The sequence below is a fragment of the Leopardus geoffroyi genome, chromosome C1 (genome assembly GCF_018350155.1).
Source record: "Leopardus geoffroyi isolate Oge1 chromosome C1, O.geoffroyi_Oge1_pat1.0, whole genome shotgun sequence".
Taxonomy (NCBI): Eukaryota; Metazoa; Chordata; class Mammalia; order Carnivora; family Felidae; genus Leopardus; species Leopardus geoffroyi.
In genome coordinates this window covers 11,788,234-11,798,940 of record NC_059328.1, presented here as the reverse complement: position 1 = coordinate 11,798,940, position 10,707 = coordinate 11,788,234, and positions in this window count along the sequence as shown.

Here is a 10,707-nt window from a genome sequence, read left to right as displayed (position 1 = left end):
GGGAAGGCTCTGCCTCTGTCCTGGGACTCTCTCTACTCGGATCAGAGGCATCCACTCTATACCTGGAAAAGCCCCCCAGTCTGCTGGAGGAGTTCCTGCCCTTTCCCCTGGGGGGCTCACAGTCTGAGGACAGAGGCAGGCAGGGCTGCTAACTTGCAGGACTGTTGACAGTCCAGCTCTGTACCTGCTGGGCCTCATCAGGCCAATTTGAAGGTGAGGAAGGCAAGGCAGGGCCCAGAGACACATACCTTCACCCCCACAGGGATCAGCCTAGGGTCAGGGCCTGGCTGGGGAGCGGGGGGGGGGGGGGGGTCTCTGTCAGACTGGCCCCAAGGCACATTTTCAGGCTGTGACACGAGGTGAATCCCGTACACAAAACAATTATTACTGCTTGCTCCTCTGGGCCTGGCGAGACAGGGAGGCTCTATTACAGGGTTGGAACAGCAGGCAGCCCTCCCACCCCACCCCACCCTGCCTGCCCCCCACATACGCCCAGGCACAGACACACACACCTGCACACACATGCAGACACACACTGTAGTTGTAGGAGCAAGTGCCCCTCCCCCTCCCCGAGCCTTGGTTTCCAGGGCTGTTCTGGGGATCCTAATGGCGAGCATTCCTGGATATGCAGTATGTGCAGAGGCCAGCACCTCCCTCCCCCACCCCATGCCCTTGCACTGGGACGCGGATATGAACTTGGGGGCCACGGCAGGGTTCCCAGGACCCCAGACAGAGCTCTCACTATCCACCATCAACAGCATTCCGTTTCTAGGGCGGACCCCAAGTCAGCCCAGCCCCAGGCGAGGTCCGCAGGCTCTTTCCCTGGCACCCAGGGAAATGCCAATTTGGCAGCGGGGACCTAAGTGCCCGAGACATCCGCTGGGACAAACTGTGCATGTCCGTCTACAGACCTTCAAAGCCGCGGTGTTACGCTCAGCCCAACCCCAAGCAAGTCTGTGGTCTCCCTCCTGCCCTTGTCAGTTGGCAAGTCCCAGGTGCAACCTTCCCCTTCCACAGACGGGGAAACTGAGACCAGAAGGAGGATGGAGTTTTCTAGTTGTGAGACCTGAGGCAGACGTCTGCCAGCCTCAGTTTTCTCGTCTGCCTCCCCTCCAGGGTCGGTGTGAGGACAAACGATGAGGAATGAGAAGCGGTAGCCCGGTGCCTGGCACCGAGATAAAGCTCGCTAACGCCCACTGTGATTATTGTTAATTATTACTGTTATGAGGCCGCCAGGTCAGGTGTAGTGGCTGAAGGCTTTCTGGAGGAGGCGACTTTTAAGGGCGGGGTGATGGGGAGGAGGGGCGGCTCGCCCTCCAGGGGAAGAACCAGCAAACTGTCGGCAAGACGCACACGGGAGCGCCGGGTCGCCCGCCGCGCGCCCCCAGAAGCCCCGGTCCCCCGCCGCCGTCCCCGGGGCCGCCTCTGTCTCCATGGCGACGGGGGCTGCCCCTCCCCGGGTTCGACCCCGTTTAGGAGGCGCAGGGGCGGTTTCTCGCAGCGGGGAAGGGGCTGGGCCCCCCGGCCGTAAAGTGCTCGCGGCGACCCTCCAAGGAGGACACCTGCGGGGCGGAAGCGGGGGCGGGCGGGGCGCGAGACGGCGCGGGGTGGCGGCGTCCGCCCCCTTCCCCCCCACCCCCAGGCGCCCCCCGCCGCGGGCCTGCGGGTCGGCGGGCCCCGTTCCGGGCAGGTGGGAAGCCCGCGCGGCAGAGACCCGAGCCCCCGCCCCCTCCCGCCCGCCTGTCCCGCGCGCCGGCGCCTCTGCCCGCCCCCCCATTCCCCACCCACCCTCCACCCCTGCACCCCCCACCCCTCCACCCCTCCACCCCTCCACCCCTCCACCCCTCCACCCCTCCACCCCCCCACCCCTCCACCCCGCGCCTCTCCCTGGCCACGTGGCCAGCTCCTGCGGGCCTTCTCCGCGCTCTCCCGCCGGCTGGGCCCCGCTCTGCGCGTCTCCGAGTTCGTCCCTCAGTAGCGGCGACAGCGGTGGGGGGCGGGGGGGGGGCAGGTGCAGGGCGGTGGACGGCCCAGGGACTTGCCGGGCGCGGGGGTGGGGGTGGGGGGCTGGGCCCCTCACCTTGGGGCCCAGGTCAGGCCCCTGCTCAGCGATCGGGAGGAGGATAGAGGCCGGGTACTTCTTTCAAATTAGGTACTTATTTCTGAATAGCTCACTGATGCCTAAGGGGCCGACTTCACACAATACACAGGAAGGACCCACAGTCACACAGCCGCTCCTTCGTGCCCGGGCCCCCAGCAAGGTTCCTAGTTCCTCTGCTCACTCTTTCACACACACTCGCATGAGCACAGGCTCCTCAAGGCAGGGCTGTGTCCAGGTCTCTGCCACTGCCCCCCCCTCCCCCCCCCCCCCCTCAGTGCAGGATTCAGCACAAATGCGTGTCCCAGGTCACAGAGGTGGCGACACAAGTGAGCGCGTGTGTCCAGATGCACGCACACCCCCTACGCAGGGCTGGCTGAGGGGCACCTCAGTGGCCCCAGCCAGGGAATATGTGACCGGTGGCAAGCGTGCACAAGTGGCTGTGGCGTGATGGATAGGATGGCAGACAGACGGACAGACGGACAGACAGGCAGCAGCTGCCAAGAGGTGACTACCTGGCTGGACAAGACTGTCTGGGAAGTGATGGATGGGGCCGGGCCCATGGGGAAAGGAAGGATGGATAGATGGACAGACTGACAGATGAGGGAGACAGATGAGGGGGTGGAGGAAGGCTGGGTGAGGCAGGGGGTGAGTGATGAGAGACCCTGCTGAGAGAGGGGACAGGGTCTTGCTGGGGAGGTTGTGACAGAGATGAGGCATAGGACAAGGTTACTACCGGGCTGGCTACAGACGGCAGGACAGACAGATGGACTCGTGGATGGGTGGGTGGGTAGATGGGGAGGGGAGTCAGGAAGGAGTGCCCAGGGCCTCACTGGGACTGGTTGATGGAAATGGATAGACAGATGGAGGGAGACAGGATAGGGAGGAGGGGCAGGGGTGCCGTGGGATAGGAGCCTCTGTCTGTCCTGCAGTGATCCCTACAGAGACCTGTGTGCCTGGACAGGTGTGTGCGTGCGTGCGTGTGCGTTCGCACACATAGACACACAAATGAGTCTGGTGCTGAGGCTGTGGTTGTGTTCACAGCACTTCCTAGTGTGTGTGTAGACTGTGAGGGCTCAGACCTGATGCTGGGCGTGGGAATAAGGGCCTGGAGTGTGGGGTTCCTCCCTTCCCTTTGGGGCTGGATGGGATCCTGGGGGGGTTATCCCCCGGGAGCATGGCCAGAAGGGGACCAGAGGCAGGGTTCTCAGTGAATTGGGCCTTGTGCTCTCATCCGTGCCTTCAGGACGGGGAAGGGGCTGGGGTCAGACTTGGAGGTTCTCAGAAAACAAGCAGAACAGCTCCCCTGCCCTCCCTCCCTTCCTCCTCAGAGCCTACACCAGGCCAGCTGCCAAACTGTCAGGATGCGGGAAGGGGGGTAGCGGCACCTGGCAGGTACTGTGCCAGCCCCGGCCCCCAAATATGGTGTCAGTGATAAAAATAATCACAGCTGACATTTACGGAGGACTTGCCATATGCCAGGCACCGTGCCAAGAGTTCTTCACACTTTCATGGCTCCCCCGACAAGGTGGGTATCACAATATTTTTATCCCCACTTGACCAAGGAGAAAACAGAAGCTCCGAGAGGTGAGGCTTCTCATCCAGGGCTCACGATAAGTGTGGCCGTGGGAAGCCAGACGTGTGCCCTCAGCTCCTCACCACCCACGGCACAGAGGACCCTGGTTGTCAGGCTGGATCATCACAACTCACAACAGGGAGGAGACCAGGGTGGAGAAAAGACCAGAGTGATCTCCAAAGGCCATACTTAGCTGAGTAGCGCTGGGGCCATGGGGCATGTGGGAATCTGGGGGGAATCCGGGACTCAGAGAAGGCCCCCACCTTCTGCAGCGGTGGGAATACACCCCCCCTCCCACTAGTCCTGTTGGCCCCTTGACTCCCGGATTCATCCTGGGCCTCTGGCTGTGGCTGAGCCCTGTGGTGTGTGGTAGCTTGTGCCCCCCTTGACACACCTCTGAGAGGAGGGGCCACTGCTCTCCCCATGGTGCACCTGTACCAGTGAGGAATAGTCAGGGAAAGAGAGAAGTAAATGGCCCAGATCACACTGAGGGAGTTCTCTTACCACTCTGGTAGGAAGTATAAATATTAATAAAGGGGGGGCCTCATTTAAAATGGAGTTGGCAGGGTGCCTGGGTGACTCAGGCGTCTGACTCTTGATTTTGGCTCAGGTCATGATCTCAGGGTCGCAAGATCAAGCCCCGCGTCAGGCTCTGCCCTGAGCATGCAGCCTGCTTGAGGTTCTCTCTCCCTCTGCCCCTCCCCTGCTCACACACACACTGTCTCTCCTTCTCTCTCTCTTTCTAATTGTTAAAAATAAAATAAAATAAATTAAAAAAAATAAAAATAAAATGGAGCCGGGAAGCCCAAAGGGGGAGCCTTCGTGTACTATGACTCTACCTCCCCATGGCAGCCACAGACCCGGACAGGAAGAGATACGCCTTGCAAATGGGTACCACTTTACGCTCCAGCAAGAGGGAAGATTTCCTTTCCTGCTCAGCAACTCAGCCAATGAGAAGCCGTCACCACCCTGAACCCTTGATTTCCTCCAGTGGATTTTGTTCAGGACAACCCCTCCCAACTTCCTCCTTTTTCTCGACAAAGTAACATTCTTCTCCTTTGCTTGTTAAGCTTGCCTCTGGCTTGCTTTTCCTGAATTGCGATTCTTTACTATTCCTGAATAAACCCACTTTGCTGGTGAGATAACTGGCTGTTTTATTTTTAAGATTGACAGAAGCCACCACGTGTTTTGCCCATTTGCTCAACAAAATTCAAAGTTGGGGGGTGGTGAGCCATGAACAAAACAGGCAACAACCTGGGGGTCCTTACGCGGATCTTGCATGCTAATGGGGCAGACAACAGACAATATGTAGAGTGTGGGGCGGGAGAGTGCCATAGAGAAAAATGCAGCAAAGAAAGGAGATAGGGAGTCTAGGTATGGCTTAGGGTGGTGCCATTTTACTAGAACGGTCAGGCAATTGACCACAATGAGCTGAACTTCAAGCAGCCCCCAAGGAGGTGAGGGAGGGTGGGTGGGAGGGAGAGTGCCAGGCAGAGGGAAGGTAAGTGCAAAGGCCCTGAGGCAGGCCTGCCATTCTCCATCTTTCAAATTCTCTTGTTGCAAAGGTTGATGAGGCACCTTCCACCCCATCTGACAGCCTTTGGAGGCAGAAGGCCTGGGTTCTAGTCTTCATGCTGTCTCTGGGACCTCCAGCAAGATCCTTCCCCTATGTGGGCCTCAATTTTGTAAAATACAGAGGTTGGACTTTATCTGCCAAGATTCCCTTTCATAGGACATGCTGTGACTAGTTACGCATGGTCCAGGGCTTCTGTGTGTGTGTGTGTGTGTGTGTGTGTGTTGGGGTGGGGGGACAGCAAAGCAAGGGCTTTGGAAGATACTTCTGCCCCTTTAGGCTCCTGACCCTGAGCAAGTGACTCAGACTTTTCTGAACCCCAAAGTTCTCATCTGTAAAATGGGAGTAGCATCCCTGCTTCTCTAGGGAGTGTTTGTGTGCATGAGGTGAGGCTGTGCTGCAAAGCTTTAAGCCAGACCCTGGCTCACCACTGGGACTCCACAAGTGAACCCTGCTTTTACTTTGATGTTTAAGACACCTGGTTAAAAACTGGCACTCAGAGAAGGGAGAAATACCAGTGGTCCGGGGTGGTCAGGGAAGGCTTCCTTGAGTGGAGCATCTAAGCTGAGTTTGTTTGGAAGGGGAGAAGGAGGATGTGGCCACAGAGGGAAGGGAAAGGCAAGAAAATGAGGGGTGACAACCGGAAGCCAGAGTTGGGAGGAAGGGGCTCTGAATCCAGGCAGGAGGTGGCCCCAAGACACACGGGGAGCCCCCTGCCCTCCCGCTGCTGGGCGCCTCCAGGCTGAGGCCCCGCCCCACCCCGAAGCTCCGCCCCGTATCCAGGCCCTGGGGAGGATTTGCCAGGAACCCACTTCAAAGGGTCCCAGGAAGCTTGAGCAAGCCCCAAAGGAAGCGGCACAGCCTCTAACCCAGCTCTGGGAGTGGGGGAAGCCCCGCAATTATGTGGAGGGTAGGGGGGGGAGCTTCCTCCCACGCTGTCGGCCTCCACTCCAAATTTAAGTACCCCTCTCCCAACCTCAACCCGCCTCATCGGGGCAGGGGAGCTCAGCAAAACTTCTGCTCAGGCAAGTTCACCCCAAAAACCTCACCTGAAAAGCTGAACGTGGAGTCCACTTGTGGCTGCAATCGGGGAGTGTGTTATTTCGGGGGGGGGGGGTGGGCGATGTGTGTGCAACCCACAAGCATTTACTGACCGCCTACTGCATCCCGGGCTCCACTGGGCATGACAAGGTGGAATAAACCGGCCTCTGTCCCTCAAGGAGCTCCCTGCCTGAAGGGGAGGGCAGGTGAGGAAGTAATTATAACAGTGTGAGAGCTGAGGTTTGTTCCAGGGTGAAACAATTTGGCCTGGGGGAGCCCAGCGGCTTTTCAGGAGTAACTTTTGATTGGGAAGGTAACAGCTAAGATTCAGTGCACGCCCACTGTGTGCCAGATACTGTGCTAAGAGCTTTACAGATGTATTCTCAACTAATCCTACAACAGTACCAGAGGGAGGAAGCCATTATTAGTGAGCCCATTTTACAGATAAGGCAGCTGAGGGTATAAGGCTTGGCTAAGGCCAGGCAGTCGGTTAAGCGGCAGAATCCAGGTCTGCTGGACCCTCCAGACATTCGGTTATTTGCCCAAATCTGTCTCAGTGCCTGTAGACCAGGCACTCCCCTACACTTGGGGCTCCAGTGTTCCTTCTCCTGAGTTGCTCCAAAGTAAGTCTTAAAGAAGGAGTAGGGATCCTGGAGGTAGAAAGAGCACCAGGAACACAGCGGGTGGGGTGGGGGTAGGGGTACAGCTTGGACAAAGGCACGCAGGCTTGAAAACACAAGGTGTATTCAGGAAAGAGCGGGGAGACCGGGCTCTGCGGTGAGATGGACACATTTAATTTTTTCGTTCTACCTCTGCCGTGTCCTAGCTGTGTCACTTTAGACAAGTCAGTTCTCTCTGAGCCTCAGCCTTCACCTGCAAAACTGGCCACGATATTACCTTTTCCTTCCAGGGCTGCTGGGAGGATTAATGAGTTCTCCTACGTGCAGGTGGCTTGGCACATAGTAGGCCCTCAAGAAATATGAATCAAAACAAATGGAGGGAACTGATTTAGAATGTCACCATCGGGGCACCCGGCTGGCTCAGTCGGTGGAGCATGCGACTCTTGATCTCAGGGTTGTGAGTTCAAGCCCCACCTTGGGTGTAGAGATCAGTTAAAAATAAGATATTAAAAAAAAAAAAAGTGAATGTCACCATCACATGTGAGCATCTATTGAGTGATTCCTGGTGCAGAGCACTGTTCTAGCTGGTTCCAGGAGGGCAAAGGGCAGCAGGCTCCTTCCTTGCCTTGGAGAGCTTACAGTCTGGTTGGGGAGACGGTTCTGAGTCTGAGAAAGACAACAGAAGGTTCAACTGGCTGAGGCCAGGGTCCGGGGCGGGGTTGGGGGGGGGGGTGACTGGGTATGGGGGCGCCAGAGGCTGAAGGGAAGGCCGTCAGTCATCAGACGGGCCTTGGAGACGCCTGCAGCAGAGAGCAGGTACATCACTCCAGGCCAGGGAACAGCTCTGGGGGTTCTGTGGAGTTTAGTGCTTCCAGAAGCAGGGGCTGAGGGAGGTACCTGTGAGGGTGTGTGGATCCAGACTGCCTGGGCTAGAATGGCAGCTCCAACTTTTAAAGTTTGTTCCTCTGCAAAATGGGGACAGTAACAGTGCCTACCTTGTGGGGCTATAACGAAAACTAAGGGGGTCAGTGTAGGTCAAGTACCTAGAACTGGGCCTGGCACTTAAGCATTTTATTAAAAAAATTTTTAAATATTTTTTTTGTTTTAAAAATGTTTATTTTTGAGAGAGAGAGAGAGAGAGAGAGAGAGAATGCACACGCAAGCAGGGGAGAGGGGCAGAAGGAGAGAGAGAGAGAATCCCAAGCAGCCTCCGTGCTGTCAGTGGAGAGACCGATGCAGGACTCGATCCCACGACCCTGGGATCATGATCTGAGTTGAAACCAAGAGTCAGGAGCTCAAGCCACCCAGGAGTCCCTAAGCACTTGAGAAGAAGTGTGGGCTACAATGATTTTTTTTCTCCTGCTGCTCTCAGGCACAGATCAAAGGTGGGGTGGGTGAAGCTATTGTCTCGTGTTTCTTTCTCGTCAGCTTGTCCCCAGCCTACAGCCAAGTCCTAGCAAAGGTGGACACCTGAGCAGACTGGTGGGCTTGAGGTGGGGATGGCAGGTGAGGCCCGCGCCACCACCCACAGACACACTCAGGCTCAACCTGCCTGTACCCGAAGCCTTGCCTGCTGCAGTGGCACTCAGGCCCTGCGGGCTTTTTGGGGCCTTTATGGGGTAATTCTATCTCCATTAGGGCTTATTATGTCACAATAAATACCACTTTTCAGCGCAGCTTTGTAAGACCTTTGTAAGACTCACCAAAGGACTTTTCCTTCTCAGCATCCAGTCACGCTGAGCGGGAAGGACTCCGGGAAGGGCGTGTCACCAGGTGAGTGACTAAAAACCAAGAAGCTTCTCCCACCCCCACCCTCCTCCCAGCGCCCTCACCACCCCTTCCCACAGGCCTCTGTGGGAGCGACACCTGTCCCTGCACTCTCAGTCACCAGCTGGGCCCATACCTCCGGGCACGCAGCCCACAGCCAGCAGGGGCTGCCCTCACCCCTGACACGTGGGGCCACCCTCGTGGGGCCACGCGGGGAAACCTACACATGCCACATAAAGGACCCGCCAACACGACGTAAAGAGACTTCCAGGCACCACACAACCTGCCAATGCCTTCGTTCGCTCATCAGTCCATTCACGGGCAGAGGTTTGCTGAACCCCCGCTATGGGTCAGGCATAAAGACAAATGTCCCTGCACTCTCGGAGCGTACCTTCTAGTGTCGCATCCAACATACGGAGCCTGCACGGCATGTGACATACCTGTACAGGGAGGGTCTTACATTCACCACAGCCCAGAGCTGCCAACGCAACACGCGAAAGGCTTCTCCATACGTTTACCACACACACACACGCGCGCACACACACACACTTTCTCTCCACGTGCCGTGGAGGCCCCACAGGCCCCGCCCAGCACACACACTGCTTCCTCTGGCCGCACTGCATAGACCCGTAGCAACAGCTGGGATTTCACAAGCGTGTTCTGTACTCACGATCTATGTGGTTTACACCCACGTCCTTACTCGATCTCAATAACCCTCTGAAGGAGGTTCGTACATCTTCCCGAGGAGCAGACTGAGGCTCGGAGAAAGGAAATCTCCAGAAACCCCTGGGCTGACTCCACGGCCGGTGTTCTCAACCCTTGCCAAGGACAGCACACTCACACTCACACACTCGCACACCTCCTCTTACATCCGCCCATGCTTGCTCACACCCATGCTCACACCCCCCCCAGCACGTCCACACGCACCCGCGCACACCCTGACACAGCCACGTGCATGCACTCATGCACATCCACACCTCCGCACACACACACATACTCTCATGCACGCTTGCACGCTCACAGACTCTCAGAACACCAAGACTCTCCTCCTATCATCTTGGTCCAAGGCTTTAATTACGCTACTCCAACACCTGTAATTAACCCTCCTCCTTCTCCAGAGGAGGTGTCTGGACCCGCTTCCCAAGGGCAGGCACCAAGGCCGAGAGGCCAAGATGTCCACATCTGGCAGGGAGGACCCGGGTACCTGAGTAGCCCAGCATGGCCTTTGGGCAGACAGGTCCAGGGGAGTCAAAGAGAGTCTAGAGTGGGGTCAAAGAGAAGGAGGTGGGCAGAGGGGCCTGGAGCCCCTCAGGGAATCATGCCCGCTACCGGTGCTCCTCCCCAACTGGCCAAATGGCGATTGGGCAAGAGGCAGCCGTGGGTGGCCCGGCAGGCGGGTCAGAGGACATTTCCCGTTTGTTTCACTAAGGCCAGCGGCTTTAGTCAGAAGCGGAGATGAGCTCACATCTGAGGAGCCTCTGGGTTCGCTGAAGGGGCAGGTGGGAGGCAGGTGCCCTCCAAAGTGTTGAAACAGACCAACTGATTCAGCCACGCCAGGGTTGGGGGATGGGGCGCTCCACAGAGCAGCCTCTTGCCTGCCTGTCCCCTGCATGGGGAGGGACTACGGAGATTCAAATCCTGGCTCTACTACCTTGGAGCTGTGAGACCTTTGGGCATGTGTGTAAAGCTTTTGGAGCCTCAGTGTCCTCTTCTGTAAAATGGGGCTAATGATACCTACCTCCCAGATGAGAGTTACACGAGATAATGCATGTCTGACTCGTGCCTAGAGGTGGTGGCTCTTACATTAGGGTATTCTTAAAGGCCCCTGAGCAGAGATGCTCTCCTCGACCTCCTTCGAGAGGTCCCAGGAAGAGGGGCATCCAGGTCGACTTCCGAGCTCCCCTCAGAGGCATGCTGCTGAGGAGGCAACTGCTTCTTGGCCCCGCTAGCCCATTTGTGCCCCATCGGAAGGGCAAAGAGTGAGAATGCGCGTGCTTTAGGGCCAGCCGTCCCCACGTCTGGGGTCTGGGCC